A 17,537-nucleotide genomic window follows, 5' to 3' on the forward strand; every position below is an offset into this window, starting at 1 on the left:
CCAATGTTTTTCTGACTCCTGATCAGAAAACACCCATCCACCATTAACCTCTGCCTCCTATCACCAAGCTGATCTTGGATCCAGTTTGCCAATATGCCTTGGATCCCACATGCCTTAACCTTCTGGATGAGCTTTTAGAGGGATAGAGTTCCTGATGTACCATTCCCTTTGGATGATGAAGTACTTTCTGATATCAGCCCGTGTGTCTGGACTGTCCTCCCACTGGACGGGTTGTGTTGCAGTCGTCCTGAGCTGACTGCTGCCAACCTGCACCAATATCTTGAACGGCCCTCACTGGTCAAGTGGGGCGTTGGAAGACTCGGGTCTGCCACCTGCTTTTGCCTCTCCTGGGGGTCGATTGAAGAAGAAAAAGCATTAGGTGTGGCAGCTTGGAACACACCAAGACCTGGAGGGCAAGGAGGTTCCACCCCAAGAGCACCAAGGGCTGGGCACCACAACACCGGCTCAATCATGCAGCACAAGTGGCCAAGGTAAGGGTGAGAATGCCATTGGTAAGGATGGCCTGCTTAAAGTTGGGTGGGTTGCCCATAATAATGGCGGGCTGTCTATGGTAAGGGTAGGGTACTCAAGTTGAAGGTTCACATTCATGGGATAGGTAGTGTGCCCATGGTAATGGAGGCTACAGGAAGGAGGGGGTGCACATGAAAAGGGTGCCTATGGGAAGGATTGGGTGCCCATGAGGATGACATGCCCATGGTAGGCTGCTCTTGATGAGGGTGAGGTGCCTGTTGTAAGACAGGGCTGCCATGGCTAGGATGGACTTCTTCTGCTACGGATATTGGTGCCAAAGTAGATAAGATATTAAGATAAGATATTCATTTACTAGTCACACATACATCAAAACACACAGTGAAATGCATCTATTTGCCTTACTGAGAATGTGCTGGGGGCAGCCCACAAGTGTCGCCACTCTTCCGGCGCCAACATAGCATGCCCACAGCTCCTAACCTGTACGTATTTGGAAAGTGGGAGGAAACCGGAGCACCCTGGGGAAACCCACTCAGACATGGGGAGAACGTACAAGCTCCTTACAGACAGCGCTGGGAATTGAACCCAGGTCGCTGGTGCTGTAATAGCATTACACTAACCGCTACACTGCACAACGGTGGCAGAATCAGCACCCATAGGTGGGACCTAACGTTACTAACCCTGGAACAGGAAGCCATGTTCTCTTGGTGCCTCAGTTTACTTGACTACATTCTGATCACTTTCAGGTGTTTCTGAGCCGGTCCTCTTTGGTGAAAATATAGCAGTTGTGAAGTTTGCAAAATTATGGACCAGGGTTGTACTTGCATCCTCAGCCTGAAGCTCAAAGCTGAGTGGTTCAGGTGATCCCTCCACACACCCACTATTCTGCCTTTCGAACGAGAGCCCCGTCCCCCTGGTCGGTTGAACACAGAAGATCCTACAGCAATATTTCCAGGGGCACAGTGGTGCATGAAGGTTATAGCCTTCTTGGTCCAACTGATCCAGGGCAGAATTCATGGCCCATCTGGACATCTGAGCCAATCAGGAGTCTCATCAGAAGGGCACCGTGGATAAAGGACTTCAGTTATAGGGAATGTCAGGGATGTAAAGATTCCAGGGGAACTGAAGGGGCAGGTGCTGAGGGGGTATCTAGAACGAAGCAGTTTAGTTTCAGAATTATTTCACATGGAGAGGAGATGGAATTTCTTCTGTTAGAGGGTTGTGAATCTATGAGCTGTGGAGGCGACGGCATTGAATACATTGATAGACATTTAAATTATAAGGGAGTGAAAGGGTCTGGGGAGAGAGCAGGAAGGTGATTGGATGAGCCGTGATCTTACCAAATGACAAAGCAGGCATGATGGGCTGAATGGGCTGGCTCCTGCTTCTGGTTCTTGTGAAAAGCAGAGCATGATTTAAGTATCGTGATGTCGTTAAATGCTGGCGTTCCAAGGCAACTGAGTGTTCCTTGACTTAAAACACAAACTGAGCCTGCAGGGAGAACAAACAGTTACCAAGTTGAACAGGATGTTGGTCTTTATTGCGATGGGATGGTGTGTCAGTGGAGGAGTTCCCTGCTCCAGCTATACAGGACTTGTGTACAATTTTGTTTTTGTATTTAAAGAGGGAAGGTTAGTAGATTGTGTCCTGGGATGAGAGGCTTGCCCTTTTAGCAATTAATGAATAGACTGGGCCCATACTCTCTGGAGTGCAGAAGAATGAGGTGATCTCAGTGAAATATCGAAGGTCCTGAGGAAGACACAGGAGACTGCAGGTGCCGGAACCTGGAGCAAAAAACAAACTGCTGGAGGAACCCTATGGGTCAGGCAGCATCTATGGAGGGAATCGGATTGTCCTGATGCAGGATCTCGACCTGAGACGTCAACAGTTCCTTACAAATGCTGCTCCACCCGCTGAGTTCCTCCAGCAGTTTTTTTTTCAAGATTCTGAGGGAGCTTGACAGGGAGGATGTTGAAAGGTGATTCCTGAGGAGGGGGAGTTTGGAATTTGGGGGCACAGTCTGAGGATGAAGACACGGCTGAGGAGCAATTTCTTCTTTCAGGGGGATGTGAATCTTTGGAATTCTACACCCCAGTGAACTGTGGAAGGTCAATGACTGAATATATCCAAGGCTGAGACAGATGTTTGGTCTATGTGGGAGTCAATGACTGCAGAGGTCAGTCAGGAAAGTGGAGCTGAGGCAAACGTCAGATCAGCCATGATCTTATTGAATCGGGGAGCAGCACAAGGGATGGGATGCTGTACTCCTGCTTCTTCTGATCTTATTTTCTTATGTGGAGAAGCTGAGCTTCTTCTCTTTAGAGCAGAGATGTTTAACGGGAGATTTGATTTATGTGCTGGAGAACAGACAGGGTTTCAGTGAAGAAAACACAGAGAAGTTGTTTTTAGTGGCAGAAAGGTCAGCAATCTCAGGTTTAAGGTGACTGGCAAAAGGTCCTGGGGCACTGTTTTGCAGAGGGAGCTGTTGGGATGTGGGATGCCTGGCCTGGAACAGTAATGGAAGTGGACTCCACAGCAATGTCTGTTGTTCACTAAATACATGTCTGATCCAATCCTGGCCTAATCTCCACCACCTTTGGTCTTCCTTGTCATCCAAAAATCTATCTCACCCTAAAAAGAGGCATGGGGCAATGGACTGGAGTGGGACTAATTGGATGGCTCTGCCAAAGAGCTGGCATGGCCACAATGGGCAGAATGGCCTGTGTGTTGTATTGCATTGTTGTACAGTTCTATATTTAGTTTCCCCTCAAATGCATCTGTCATTCCGTATAGTAACAAACTGCATATTCTCTCCCTGAGGGTAAAGTTTTCCCTGAGGTCCCCAGGGCTCTGAGCCAATATTTATCACATATCCCATCTTCATTTAGACTAGATTAACTGATCAATCATCTGATTATTATTCGTTGGGAGCTTGCTGCCAACAAATTGGAAACAAACCAATCGTGACTGCACTTCCTAAATGCCTGGCGTTTGTATGATCCTTCCTTTAATTAGACAATCCCCTGTGCACGATTTCCCTTCCTTCCACAGCACAAGGGCTTTCAGCACCAGGCTTGATGCCAGGCAGCCACCGGCACCTGACTCAAGAGGCTTATGACGGAGCTTTTCCAGCCAGGGCTGTGATTGGCACTCTGAACCTCATCAGTTCACTCACGGAGGCTGACGGGAAGGGTCCTGTGGATGCTGGGAATCTGAAATAGAAAACAGAAATGCTGAAAAATACTCAGCAAGTTAGTCAGCGCCTGTGGAGAAAGGAAATTGAAATATGTGCTTAAAAGCTGTTTGCTTCCAATGTCCTCCAATGAAAGGTCATTGAGTTGAAGCCTCAATATTACAGCCTTTGTAATAAAGCCCGTTATCATAGCCTCCACAGAGCTTTTTCCAGCATTTCCTGTTTTTACTTAAAATATCATCTCCAGATACATCGCACCTTGAGAGAATCCGTATTGTTATCGTGCATTTCTAAAGTGCCTCTAGGGGAGTGAAACGTCCCAAACCACATCACAGGAGCATTACCAAATGCATGCTGATGCTTAGCCAGAGGAAGGGGTCTCAGAGCAGACTTGGTAAGCGAAGCAAGATATCTTTATTAGTCACCTGTACATCAAAACACAGTGAAATGCATCTTTTTTGCGTAGTGTTCTGGGGGCAACCTGCCAGTGTCACCACACTTCCAGCGCCAACATAGCATGCCCACAACTTCCTAACCCGTACGTCTTTGGAACGTGGGAGGAAACCGGAGCACCCAGAGGAAACCGACGCAGACACGGGGAGAACGTACAAACTCCTTACAGACAGCGGTGGGAATTGAACCCGGGTCTCTGGCGCTGTAATATCATTATGCTAACCACTACACTAAGAAGGGATGATTAAAGAAGGCTCAGAGGGGGCGAAATTTTTGTGGTGTGTCCAGAAGAACTTTTTGACACAGCTTGTAGACAGACCAATGAGGGAAGGAGCACTACTGGACCTTGGAGAATGTAGCTGGTCAGGTGGAGGGAGCGTCAGTGGGGAACCATATTGGAGATAATCACCATACCTTCATATATTTCAAAGCAGTCATGGAAAAAAAAAATAGGGATCGACCAGGAGTAAAGGTCTTAAACTATGGGAAGGCCAATTTGACAGGACTTGGCAAAGGTAGACTGGGAGTGTGTACTTGAAGGTAAGTCTGCACAGTGAGAAGCATTCAAAGGGGAAATAGTGAGAGTTCAGGGCCATTGTGTTCCTGTGGGGGTAAAAACAAAGAACAAGTATAGGGAATCCTGGATGTCCAGGGGTATCGAGGGTGGATAAAGAGAAGGAAGTATACGACAGGGAGAGGGAACTAATGATAGGGAGCCCTGTCAAGAGCATAAAAGATGTAGGGTGACACTTTGAAAGGAAATTAGGACAGCAGTGAGGGGTCACAGAACATCACTGGCAGACAAGGTTAAGGTAAATCTGAAGGCATTGTATTGGTCTGAAGGATACAAGAATAACCAGGGAGAGAGCAGGACCCGTTAGGGACAACAAGGGCCATCTGTGTGTTGAGCCAGAAGGTACAAGTGAGGCCTTAAATGAATTCCTTTGATTGGTATTCACAAAGGGAATGGACTTTGTAACTGGAGAACTCAGTGAAGAGGAAGGTGTAATTCTGGAGCATGTCCCCATAAATAAAGAGGAGGTACTCAATGTCCTAGTGAAGCCCCAGTAGCCTAATGGATAAGGCACTGGCCTCCTAAGCCAGTGGTTGTGGGTTCGAGTCCCATCTGGGGTGATATCAAGTTTTAGGCACGGTAGTGTAGCGGTTAGCGTAACTCTATTACAGCGTCAGGGACCCAGGTTCAATTCCAGCCCATCTGTAAGGAGTTTGTACGTTCTCCCCGTGTCTGCATGGGTTTCCTCCGGGTGCTCCGGTTTTCTCCCACATTCCAAAGACGTACGGGTTAGGAAGTTGTGGGCATGTTATGTTGGCGCCGGAAGTGTGGCGACACTTGCGGGCCGCCCCCAGAACAAAAGATGTACTTCACTGTGTTTTGATGTACATGTGACTAATAAAGATATCTTATAAATCCCTAGAGCCAGATGAGATTTATCCCAGGCTGCTATAGGAGACGGGAAGAGATTGCTGAGGTTCTGTTTGAGATTTTTAAACCTTTACTGGCCACAGGTAAGGAACCAGATGACTGGAGGATGGCAAATGTGACCCCCCCCCCCCCTTCAGGAATGGCAGCAGGGAAAATCCTGGCAATTATAGACTCCGGCTACCATCAGTGGTAGGGCGGTTATTGGAAAAAAAATTCTGAGGGACAAGATTTTTTTTTAAATTCTCCCCCACCTTCTCTCTCATTGTATTAGAATTGGACACAGCTAGCTAAAAGAAATGCATGCAATCTTCAAACCTGCCTTGTGGCCTTTGATTTCCTGCCCTTCCATTTCAATTTAGAATAGAGAGCAGATTTTGCTTTGGATTAGATATGGCGACAGTGCTATTCCCAGCCAGAGTAGAGATGATTGGATAATTTTCCCGTTAATCAAGCCTGGAGACCAGATTGATTTCAAGATCATAGGGTGCATGAAACTATCCTCCACTCACTGCATTTTTCGACAGAAACATCCCCACTTTTACTGGGAGAAGATGGTGTCGTGTCTGTCACATTCTGTTTCCTTCTCTGTAAATACACCGTCTTCTCAGGAAAGTGACTTACTGTCACAATGTTGAGCAAAGAGCAAGCTTGCAGAGAACCCAAATGCAGCACACTGGTACAAGACTGGAGTCAGGATGCTTCCTCAAAACCAAACAGGCAGCAACTAGGAGTCTTGCCTTAGGGATCTGAGGTGGAGTCCCAACATGAAAACTGGATATCCTAAGAGGAACAGTGAAACCAGGACTGCTCTAGAGTTGACAACTCTAAGCAGCCAGGAGACAAAGTATACCCAAAGGTTGACCAATATTCTGGCAACTAGTGCTCAAGAAACCCAGGTACTTATGCTAGGCCCCTGATGGGGCTCAGGTGTGTGTCGTTATGCAATTAATCGTGCAGGGAATCCATGTGCTGCCCAACAAGGCATCATCAATACAGCCGAATCGAGGCCAGTACTCAGAACCATGACAGTACCACCCCCCCTCAACAGGAGCCTCCAGGTAACCCACTGGGCTTATCTGGATGGTTCTGATGGAATTCCTGAATGAGGGAGGGGTCCAAAATGAAGGACTGAGGAACCCAGAAACATTCCTCTGGACCATATCCCTCCCAATCCATCGTACCGCAGGCCCCTACCCCAGCAGCATACATCCAATAACCGCCAGACGGTGTATGCTGGGTGCTCATCAACAATCTGGGAGCGGGGGGGGGGGGTGGTTTTCACTGGAGGGCACAATGGACTGCTAGCCACTGGCTTCACCTGAGACACATGGAAGGCAGGATGTATCCTCAGAGTCATAGGCAATCAGAGCTGGATTGACGATCCGCTCAATTACAAACAGTCCCAAGAAGCGAGGAGCCAGTTTCTTGGGCTCGTCCTTGAGAGGGATGTCCTTGGCTGAGAGCCAAACCTTCTGCCCAGGCTGGTACACTGGCACGGAAATCCACCGACGATCAGCGAATCTCCAGTTGCAGTCAGCAGTCTGGAGCAGGGCTGCACGTGTCCTTCCAGACCTTGCGGCTGAGGGCACGGAGATGTCCCCTTCATGGATGGGGAACAAAGGGGGTTGGTAACTGAGTGAGCATTCAAAGGGGGATCTTCCAGTGAGTGCAGACCAGAGAGTTACAGGCGTACTCAACCCAAGCAAGATGGGTGCTCCATGTCGAAGGGTTATTTGCCATTATGCAAAGTAGCACTGTTTCCAAATCTTGATTTGCCCATTCTGTTTGGCCGCTCATCTGTGGATGGAAGCCAGACGATAGGCTTATGGATGTTCCAAGAGCCTGACAAAAAGACCTCCATACTGCAGAGACAAACTGGGGACCCTGGTTGGAGACAATATCTGCAGGGATTCCGTGGAGACAGAAGACGTGTTGGACGACCAGGTCTGCTGTCTCCCAAGCAGTAGGGAGTTTGGGAAGGGCCACAAAATGCACTGTTTTGGAAAAGAGGTCTACTATGGTGAGAACAGCAGTGTTCCCGTGACAAAATCCAGGGTGATATGGGACCACGGACAGCTAGGTATGGGTAAGGGATGAAGCAGTCCAGCCGGTAGTTAGTGGGAGGCTTTTCCATGGGCACAGACAGAACAGGCAGAGACAAAGGAACGGGTATCAGCGTCCATGGAGGGTCACCAGAAGTGCTTCTTCAAGAGAAAAAGTGCCCTGTCCATCCCTGGATGGCAGGCGAAACAAGAAGAATGTCCCCACTGCAGAATCTGAGACTGCACAGGCTCTGGTACAAAAGGGCAGTTGGGTGGTCCATTGCCTGGTCAGGTTGGGTTTGTTGGGCTTCCCTCACTGCAGCCTTGATCTCCCAGGTAAGGGCCGCCACCACACAGGACCGGGAAAGGATGGTCTCGGGGTTAGGATGGTCCTCCTCGGTGGTGTATTGTCAGGACAGAGCATCGGGCTTCCCGTTCTTGGACCCCGGACGATGTGTTAGCGTAAACTAAACCTGCCAAAGAATAATGCCCACCGTGCTTGACGGGAATTCAGGTGTTTCAGGGTTCGTATATATTCCAGGTTCTTGTGGTCTGTCCAAACCATAAACGGATGTCCCGCTCCCTCGAGCCAGTGTCTCCGCTCCTCTAATGCGAGCTTGACTGCTAGTCACTCCCGGTTCCCCACGTTGTAGTTACGTTCGGCAGGGGACAACCGGAGAGAAAAAAAGGCACAGGGGTGCAGTCTCTGATCCAAACCGGAGCATTGAGAGAGGACCACTCCCACCCCAGAGTCGGAGGTGTCGACTTCCACAACGAATTGGTGGGAGGGGTATGGTTGGACCAGGATAGGAGAGGACATGAAGCATTTCTTCAGGTCCGAGAACACTGAGTCAGTTTCAGGATTTCACAGAAATGGAGTCTTAGGGGAAGTAAGTAGAGTAAGGGGTGCAGCCACCCGACCATAATCCCTAATGAAGCGGCAATAGAAATGTGCAAACCCCAGAAATCGTTGGAGATGCTTGCGTGTCGTGGGTTGAGGCCACTCTGCCACCACCCGGATCTTCTCGGGATCTGCCCTTACTTGTCTGCTCTCAATGATGTATCCTAAGAAGCTGACAGAGGGGACATGGAATTCACATCTCTTGGAGAACCTGATGGACATGCTGGGTGTGTTCCTGGAGACTACTAAAGATCAGGATGTCATCTGGATAGACAAATCAATTTATGAAGTCTCATAGGACATCATTGATCAGGGCTTGGAAGACGGCAGGAGTATTGGTGAGGCCAAATGACATTACTAGGTATTAAAAGTGGCCGAGAGGGGTATTAAACACTGTTTTCCACTCAGCTCCCTCCCTTATCCTGACCAGGTGGTCAGCGCTTCATAGGTCAAGTTTAGAGAATATGGTGGCCCTGTGAAGAAGTTCAAACACGGAACTGATGAGTGGCAGTGGATACTTGTTTCTGACTTATGTTATTGAGGCCTCAGTAGTCAATGCACAGATGCAGTGAGCCGTTCTTCTTCCCCACAAAGAAGGACCCTGCGTCTACTGGGGAGGATGAGGGGCAAATAATGCCTACAGCGAGAAATTCATTGATGTACTCCTCCACGGCCTCCCTCTCTGGTTGGACAAGTCACATAGCCGACTGGTAGGTAGCAGAGCCCCAGGAAGGATGATTGCGCAATCATATGGCCGGTGAGGAGGCAGGGAAAGAGCCCCTTGTTTATTAACTACTTGCCCCAGGTCGTGATACTCTGCTGGGACCCGGGACAAGTCTGGGGCTTCGGCGGCCTGTACTGGCAGAAGCCTGTACTGTAGCAAGGGCCGACTGGAGACAAGCGGAGTGGCAGAATGGACGCCAACTGACTATCCTGCCCATCACCCAATCGAGGTGGGGATTGTGGCAGCTCAATCAAGGGTACCCCAGGACCATCAGCATCTGTGGGGAGGTTATCAGGTGGAAGCAGACCTGTTCCCGATGGTTTCCAGAGATCAGCAACAGCGGAGGTGTATGGTGCGTGACTCAGGTCACCAGTCTGCCATCTAGCACGCAGACCTCCAGAGGGGCACTCAATGGCTCCCGAGGAATCCCGGCCCAGGAGGCTACACCTTCCTCCAACAGATTTCCCTTGGCGCCCGGGTCCACCAAGGCAGAGAAGGACAGGGACCATTGGAGGCGTCTTATGGTAGCTGGGATCAGCATCCAGTTCTGGGAGGCCATAGGGAAAGTTGTCTGGCTCACCAGGATCCTCCTCTTTAATGGCAAGTCCTCCCCTTTTGGCCGAAGGGGACAAGTGGCAAGAGAATAGCCAGACTGGCCGCAATAGAGGAAATCCCCAGCTCTTAATCTCCGACATTGTTCAGAGGGAGAAAGGCGGTTCCATCCCAGTTGCATTGGTTGCTTCCTCAGGGTGGTGCAATCGGCTGGGTCGGAAGGAGAAGGAGCCAAGAGGCTCATGTCAGGAGAAGCTGGGAAGGTGATTGGGGGGTGGGGGGGTTGTTGTTGGATGAATCATTCTCTCTCTGCTGTTCCTGGAGTCAGTTGTCCAGCCTGGTGGCTAAAGAGATCAATGCATCCAGGCTGGTTGTCTCATCCCATGCTGCCAACTCATCCTTAATCCTGTCACAGAGGCCTTGCCAAAAACCCCCTGGAGAGCCTCCCCATTCCACCCAGAGTCCACCGCCAACATCTGGAACTCCACAGAGTATTCTGCGACACTGCGGGAGCCCTGACAGAGGGTGAGGAGTCGCTTGGCTGCCTCTTTTCCACAGATGGGATGGAGGAAGACCTTTCTCATCTCCCCAATGAAGGTGTGAAATGAGGAGCAGGTCTCTGGCTGATGGTCCCAGATGGCCATGGCTCATTCCAGCACCCTTCCTCACAACAACCCCACAATAAATGCAACCTTGGATCTCTCGGCGGTGTACGTGGAGGGCCACTGCTCAAAAACTAACAAGCATTGTAGTAGGAAGGACCAGCATTTTCCCAGATCCCCAGTGCAGGGTTCTGGGTCAAGTACATGCAGTTCCTTGGGTGGTCAGGTCATCAAACTGTACAGTGATGCTCTCACTGATGGCCCAGGCTAGTCAGGCAGAATTCCAGGAATGGCTGAGGTAAGAGCAGAGACTCAGCTGCCCAACAGTCACAGTAAGGGTATGGAAGTCTGCCACAACCCCCTGGAGCTGCTAGTTGCACCAGCCCAGAAGTGAGCTCTGGCTGGTGAGGGCTTCATACAGGGGATTCCTGTCCACTGGATTCATGGTGGCCAGAACATTCTGTCACAATGTTGAGACAAGAGCAAGCTCACAGAGAACCCAAATGCAGCACACTGGTATAAGACTGGAGTCAGGATGCTTCCTCAGAACCAAACAGGCAGCAACTGGAAGGAATCTTGCCTCAGGGATCCAAGGTGGAGTCCCAACACAAAAACTGGATATCCTAAGAGGAACAGTGAAACCAGGACTGCTCTAGAGTTGAGAGCTCTAAGCAGCCAGGAGACAAAGTATACCCAAAAGTTGATCAACATTCTGGCAACTAGTGCTAGAGAAACCCAGGTACTTATGCTAGGCCCCTGATGGGGCTCAGGTGTGTGTCGTTATGCAATTAATCGTGCAGGGAATCCATGTGCTGCCCAACAAGGCATCATCAATGGAGCTGAATCGAGGCCAGTACTCAGAACCATGACATTGGCCTGCAGTCCAACTGAACCCACGGAGGCAAGCTCAGTCACGTGACACTCTCCACCTCCGCCTCACTGGCAGATGCAGCATTGTCAATTTAAATGGTCAAATAATAGTTTCAAATCTCAGGGGCACAAGCGGACAGTAATAAAGAGAAGTCAGGAGAAATGTCATCACTTGAGAGAGTAATTCTGGGGTACATTACCATAGAAACCATGTCTTCAATGGAATGATCAAAGACGGCCGCTGAATTAAATTCCATAGAATCAAAGTTGTAACAGTAATGAAGGAGGCCATTAGGTCCACCAAATCTGTGCTTGGTTTGTGTAAGAACAATCCTCTTTGCCCCAGTCCTTGGCTCTTTCTCCACAGCCCTGTAGTTCAGTTCAAATCCTAATCCAATTTCAAATTGAAAGCTATTTTTCAAAAGCACGTTCATTGCACTGAGAGTGTGACCAGATAATCCCTTTTTTACTTCAACTCAAACAAGGAACCCATGTTGACCATGTGTGTGATGTGAAGGACTGTAAGTGGGTCACTTTTGGCAAGTACCATGGCCTGTTCAAATCGGGCTACAGCAGCTGGGGAAATTAAAATCCTATTGATTACATAACTTGAAATTAAAATTGTTATCAATAATTTTTAAGATAATTCAGTTATTTCATGTTTCCCATTATCAATGATGAGAAATTTGAAATAAATTATCTTAAAAACAGCTGCTTCACCCAATGTCCTTCAGAGGGGAGATGTGCCACCCTTCCCCAGTCCAGCCCATCTGTGACTGCACTTCCACAGCTGTGAGGGCACCCTGCAATTGCCCACTGAAACAGTCACTGTCGAGGGGCAACTAGGGCTAGGGAAGAAATTCTGGTCTTGTTAAAACACTGTAACAGACTAAACAATAAATGCAGGAGAGAGGGCCTTAATTTCCTGCCTACCTTCAGCCTAAACTTCTCTCCTTCTCTTTGACAGACATTGGATTGGGTCGCACTAACAGTCAATGGACAGTTCCGTATAAAAGCCACGGTTGCAGAAATATGGAATGCGTTGGAGATCGGATGTCAGCTCACCTGACCTCTTGCTTCGCACTTGAGCTTAGAGTCCAGGGACGTTTTATATGTTGCCGAGCCAAGGGCTTGAATGCACTTCATACCTGGCCCCTCATGCAGTGCAGCTTCATTCATGAGAACAGTTACCACTCTTCAATGAAAAGTTAAGCTTGGCTAGGTCTTTTTTGCTTCTTTAAAGTTGGGATAGGTACATGCATGAGATAGGTATGGAGGGCTATGGTCCGGGTGCAGGTAGATGGGACTAGGCAGAAAACCAGGCCGGCATGGACTAGAAGGGCCTGTTTCTGTGCTGTAGTGCTCTATGACTCTATTGTCAACAACTCAAATTTATCCTTATATATTGAGAAACCAAGTGTGGGCTGGGCAACTGTTTTGCGGAACATCTGTGCTCTGTCCGCAGTGGCCATCTCAAGCTTCCGATTATGTGTCATTTTAACTCCCCTTCCTATTCCCACACTGATCTGTCTGTCCTTGGTTCTTAATTAATAAACAGTAATTTATTGGGTTTTAAAATAGATTTATTATTTTTAATTTTTATTGTTTTTAATGTTTCAAATTATTTAAATCAATTTTGACCATATTTGTCAGTCATTGAAAACCACTGAAACAAGCCTTTGAGCAGACAAGTCCTGGTCTCCACCAGCAGCCTGTCCGTGGATGGGACAGCTGTGGAACAGAGGCCTCCAGGACACAGGGGCGGGGGGGGGGGGGGTGTGGCTGCACACCCATGGAAGAGTACAGCCACAGGGCAAGCACCGGGTGAGGGTGGGAGGTTTGGGGTGGGATGCGGGGTAACATGGGCAGTGGGTCTGATGGAGCGCAGTACTGTAGTCGGGACAGTGTCCTGCTGCAACATATAAACATACAAACACATCAACATGTGAAATAGGAGCAGGAGTAGGCCACTCGGCCCCTCATCTGATCTGCCATTTGATGAGAGCGTGGTCAATCTGGCCGTAAGCTCATCGACCCGTGGTAACCTTTCCACTCCCTCGCTTATCAAGCATCCACCTACTTCTGCCTTAAAGATATTCAAACCCTCTGCTCGCACACTTCCTTGAGGAAGGGAGTTGCAAAAACTCTGAGGGAAAATATTTCCTTGCAAATAGGTGATCCTTTCTGTTTCAAACAGTGACTCCTAGTTGTAGATCCTTCACAAGAGGAGGCATCCTCCCCACTTGGACAGCACAGTGGCACAGCTGGCAGAGCCACAGCACCAGAGACCCGGGTTCAATCCTGAACTCCGGTGCTGTCTGTGTGGAGTTTGCACATTCTCCCTGTGACCGCGTGGGTTTCCTCCGGGTGCTCCAGTTCCCTCCCACATCCCAAACAATGCCGGTTGGTGGGTTAATTGGCCATTGTATTGCCCCTAGAGTAGGTGTGTGGTAGAATCTGGGGGGGGGGGGGGGGGAAGAATAAAATAGGTCAGGGTAAGATTAGTGCGAATGAGTGCCTGATGGTTAGCATTCACTTGATGGGTGGAAGGGCCTGTTTCCGCGTTGTATCTCTCTATGACTCTTACGCATCCACCCTGTCGAGTCCCCTCAGGATCTTGTATGTTTTAATGAAGTTTCCTTTGATTCTTCTGAACTCCTGCAGTTACAAACCCAGCCTGTCCCGCCCTTCCTCATGAGACAACCTGCCCATTCACTGTGTTTGTCTGGTAAACCTTTTCTGACCTGCCAGCATCCTTCTTCCTTCACAGGAGACCTATACCGTACACAGCCATCTGGATGGGGTCACTAGTGCCCTCTGCATTGGCTGAACATTGACTCTATATCCTGGCTGGCCAGACATTCTCCTCATGCTGACTGTCAACAGCGATTCTGGGCATCAAACAGAACAACATACATTTATATGGCAGCCTTCGTGTGGTTAAATGTCCCAGGGCGCTGCACGGGAACATTATCAGACACTTGCCTGACAGGGGATGTGAGGAGACACTCAGCGAGGACACCAAACCTTGGCCAACTACATAAGTTTCAAAGAGCGGCATAAAGGAAGGGCGAAGGTCCTGATCCAGAGAGACTGGGGAGGGAATGCTGGGGGTTGGGAAGGTTGCGGGGGGCTGAGTGAGAAGGCAGAAGCTGTTAGGGGTGAGGCGCTGGAGGTGTGTTCACGGGTAAGGAGGCAGGCCACAGTGGGACATGGGTGGGAATGGTAAACAAGAGGAGTTGCTGGGTGGGAGAGTGAATGAGTGAGTGTAGTAGGGGCTGTGGCCAGTCGGACTTGGTGTGAGGGGACCTGGGCAACAGAGTTTACTGTGGGTACCAGATAGGAGGCCGGTCAAGGCAGCATCTGAGGAGTCCGGTCCGGAGTGGAAAGGCCCCGGGTGGTTTCAGCAGCAGTGGAGGGAGGACTGCAGTGTTCGCGACTGCACTGAGCCAGGCCGGCCTCACTTCAGTGATGGACAACCTTCGTCCTGGGGCAAGGGCAGCTGGGTTTCTGGGTTATTTCCCTCTATTTCACTGTATATGAAGTCAAGCCCAATCCTAGCCATCCTTTGGGCTCAGACCTACACGTAAATCTCCATCTTCTTATTGCAGGAAGATGTAGCGTGCTGACGCGTCACTGAAATGGCCGCCATTGCTGTAGCAACAACCAGACATCACTGACAGCTCCTCAGGTAAGTTCAACGTAGCGTAGCGGTTAGCGCGACACTATTACAGCACCAGCGATCGGGGCTCAAATCCCGTCGCTGTCTGCAAGGAGTTTGTACGTTCTCCCCGTGTCTGCGTGGGTTTCCTCCGGGTGCCCTGGTTTCCTCATTCCAAAGACATACGGTTAGGTTAACATGGGTTTAAATGGGCAGCGCGGACTCATTGTGCCGGAAGGGCCTGTTACCGTGCTGTATAAATAAAGTTAAAAATTAAAGAATGTAATAGGTGTGTAAAATTTGGACACACTTTGGGACCCTCTGTTACTGACACACTTCCAGGGATCCCCTGTAAACAATGACACAGACCCAGGGACCACCTGTAAATATTGATACATTCCCTGGGACCCCCATTATTGGAATTGGAATTGGTTTATTATTGTCACTTGTATTGAGGTACAGTGAAAAACTTGTCCTGCATACCGTTTGTACAGATCAATTCATTACACAGTGCATTGAGGTAGTACAGGGTAAAACAATACAGAATGCAGAGTAAAGTGTCACAGCTACAGAGAAAGTGCAGAGCAGGCAGGCAATAAGGTGCAAGGTCATAATGGGGTAGGTCAAACGTCCATTTTATCGTATAGGGAACCGTTCAATAGTTTTATAACAGCAGGGTAGAAGCTGTCCTTGAGCCTGGTGTTAGGTGCTTTCAGGCTTCTGTATCTTCTGCCTGATGGGAGGGGGAGAAGAGAGAATGTCCTGGGTGGGTGGGATCTTTGATTATGCTGGCTGCTTTACCGAGGCAGCGAGAAGTATAGAGTCCATGGAGGGGAGGCTGGTTTCTGTGATGCGCTGAGCTGTGTCCACAACTCTCTACAGTTTCTTGCGGTCCCGGGCAGAGCAGTTGCCGTACCAAGCCGTGATGCATCCAGATAGGTTGCTTTCTCTGGTGCATCGATAAAAGTTGGTGAGTGTCAAGGCGGACATGCCAAATTTCTTTAGCCTCCTGAGGAAGTAGAGGTGCCGGTGAGCTTTCTTGGCCGTGGTGTCTACATGGTAGGACCAGGATAGGCTATTGGTGAGATTCACTCCTAGTACTGGCACTATCCCCTGGACCCCCTGCAAATACTGGCACACAATCCCCGGGACCCCCTGTAAATACTGAGACACTCCCCAGGACCACCTGTAAATACTGACACACTCCCCGGGACCCTCTGTAAATACTGACACACTCCCCAGGACCCCTGTAAATACTGGCACACACCCAGGACCCCCTGTAAATACTGACACACTCCCCGGGACCCCTGTAAATACTGACACGCTCACCGGGACCACTGTAAATACTGGCACACACCCAGGATACCCTATAAACACTGACACACGCCTGGGGATCACCCATAAATACTGATACACACCCGGCACATCCTGTAAATAGTGACACTCCTGGGACCCCCTGTATACTCTGGCACACCCACAAGCATTCCCTTTAAATCCTGACATGTGTCCACGGACCCGTTATAAATATTGACACACTCCCTGGGAGCCCCCTGTAAATACCGAGTGGAAGATGTTGAGAGGAGATGGGACCGTGGGGAGAGTTAAATAGGATTGGTGCAGGATCAGTGTAAATGAGTGGTTGATGGTCGGCACAGACTCAGTGGGCCGAAAGGCCTGTTTCAGAGTTGTATGACTGAATCATCTGACAATTCCTGGGCTGGATGTCACAGACCCGGGCCTGAGAGAGGATATGGGGTGGGTTACCAATCAGACCTGGTCTCACTGAATGAACAACAGGCTGCTGCCCTCTCTCCCACTCTGGTATTCTGCTCCCTGACCAACAACAACGGAAGGGATGAGGTGTGGGTGTGTGGGGACATGCAGGGGAACACCAAGCAGAGAAATACTGGGCAGCGGAGGGGTGGGAGTGTGGAAGGGGGAGAATGAACCGAGACTGCAGGGAGAGATCCTGTACAACCTCAGCATCAGGAGGCGTGTTATTTGGGTGCTTATGGAGCCTGGTCACGCTGGAGGTGAGGAGGGGGAGGGAAGGTGTTGGCTGACAGCCGTTCAGCAGGTGAGGAGAACTGAGCAGGAACACCTCACACTGGAATGCAGGAAGGTTGGCTAATTACACGTGGGGACAAGCTGATAGGGAGCTGGCACTGTGACAAGTCCTGTCAGGAGCATTCAGCTTCCAATGTTCATCGGCCACTTCAAAGGAAAGTGGCCTTCCTCGACGCAACAGCGACTACAGCAACATCGTTCGCCCACTCGGTAGGAAGGGCGAGTGACAGGAGGCTTGGCCTCGAGCTAGGGTGCCTGTGCGTCTCCAGGGAGACTCTAGCCTCTGTAGCCTCCTTTTAAATGTGCCTGGCAGTGGCTCATTTGGTGCGGCGCACTGCCACCGCGACACGTGTTGGAGAGAGAGGCTAATCAAGGGTACGGGAAGGTTCCTATTGGTTCCCACTATCACCTTCCAGCACTGGCAGCCTCTTGTGTTCCCACATCGCTGTCTCAGGTCTCTCTGACCTTCACCCTCCCCTCCCCCCACCATCTGCCCCATCGATCATCCACCTCTACCCTCTCTCCTCCCCTCCCTGGCT

The 17,537-nt window shown here is 49.8% G+C and overlaps 1 protein-coding gene and 1 non-coding gene across 4 annotated transcripts in view; one reads left to right on the forward strand and one right to left on the reverse strand.

Annotated features, from left to right (window-relative positions):
• Nucleotides 1-17,537, reverse strand: part of LOC127585713 (protein shisa-9-like) — a 114,606-nt gene that overhangs the window by 35,983 nt on the left and 61,086 nt on the right. The window lies entirely within an intron of this gene.
• On the forward strand, nt 5,197-5,269 carry trnar-ccu (transfer RNA arginine (anticodon CCU)). Its single transcript has one exon. It is a non-coding gene; the product is annotated as a tRNA-Arg (tRNA).

This window comes from Pristis pectinata, chromosome 33, assembly GCF_009764475.1.
Source record: "Pristis pectinata isolate sPriPec2 chromosome 33, sPriPec2.1.pri, whole genome shotgun sequence".
NCBI classification, from domain to species: domain Eukaryota; kingdom Metazoa; phylum Chordata; class Chondrichthyes; order Rhinopristiformes; family Pristidae; genus Pristis; species Pristis pectinata.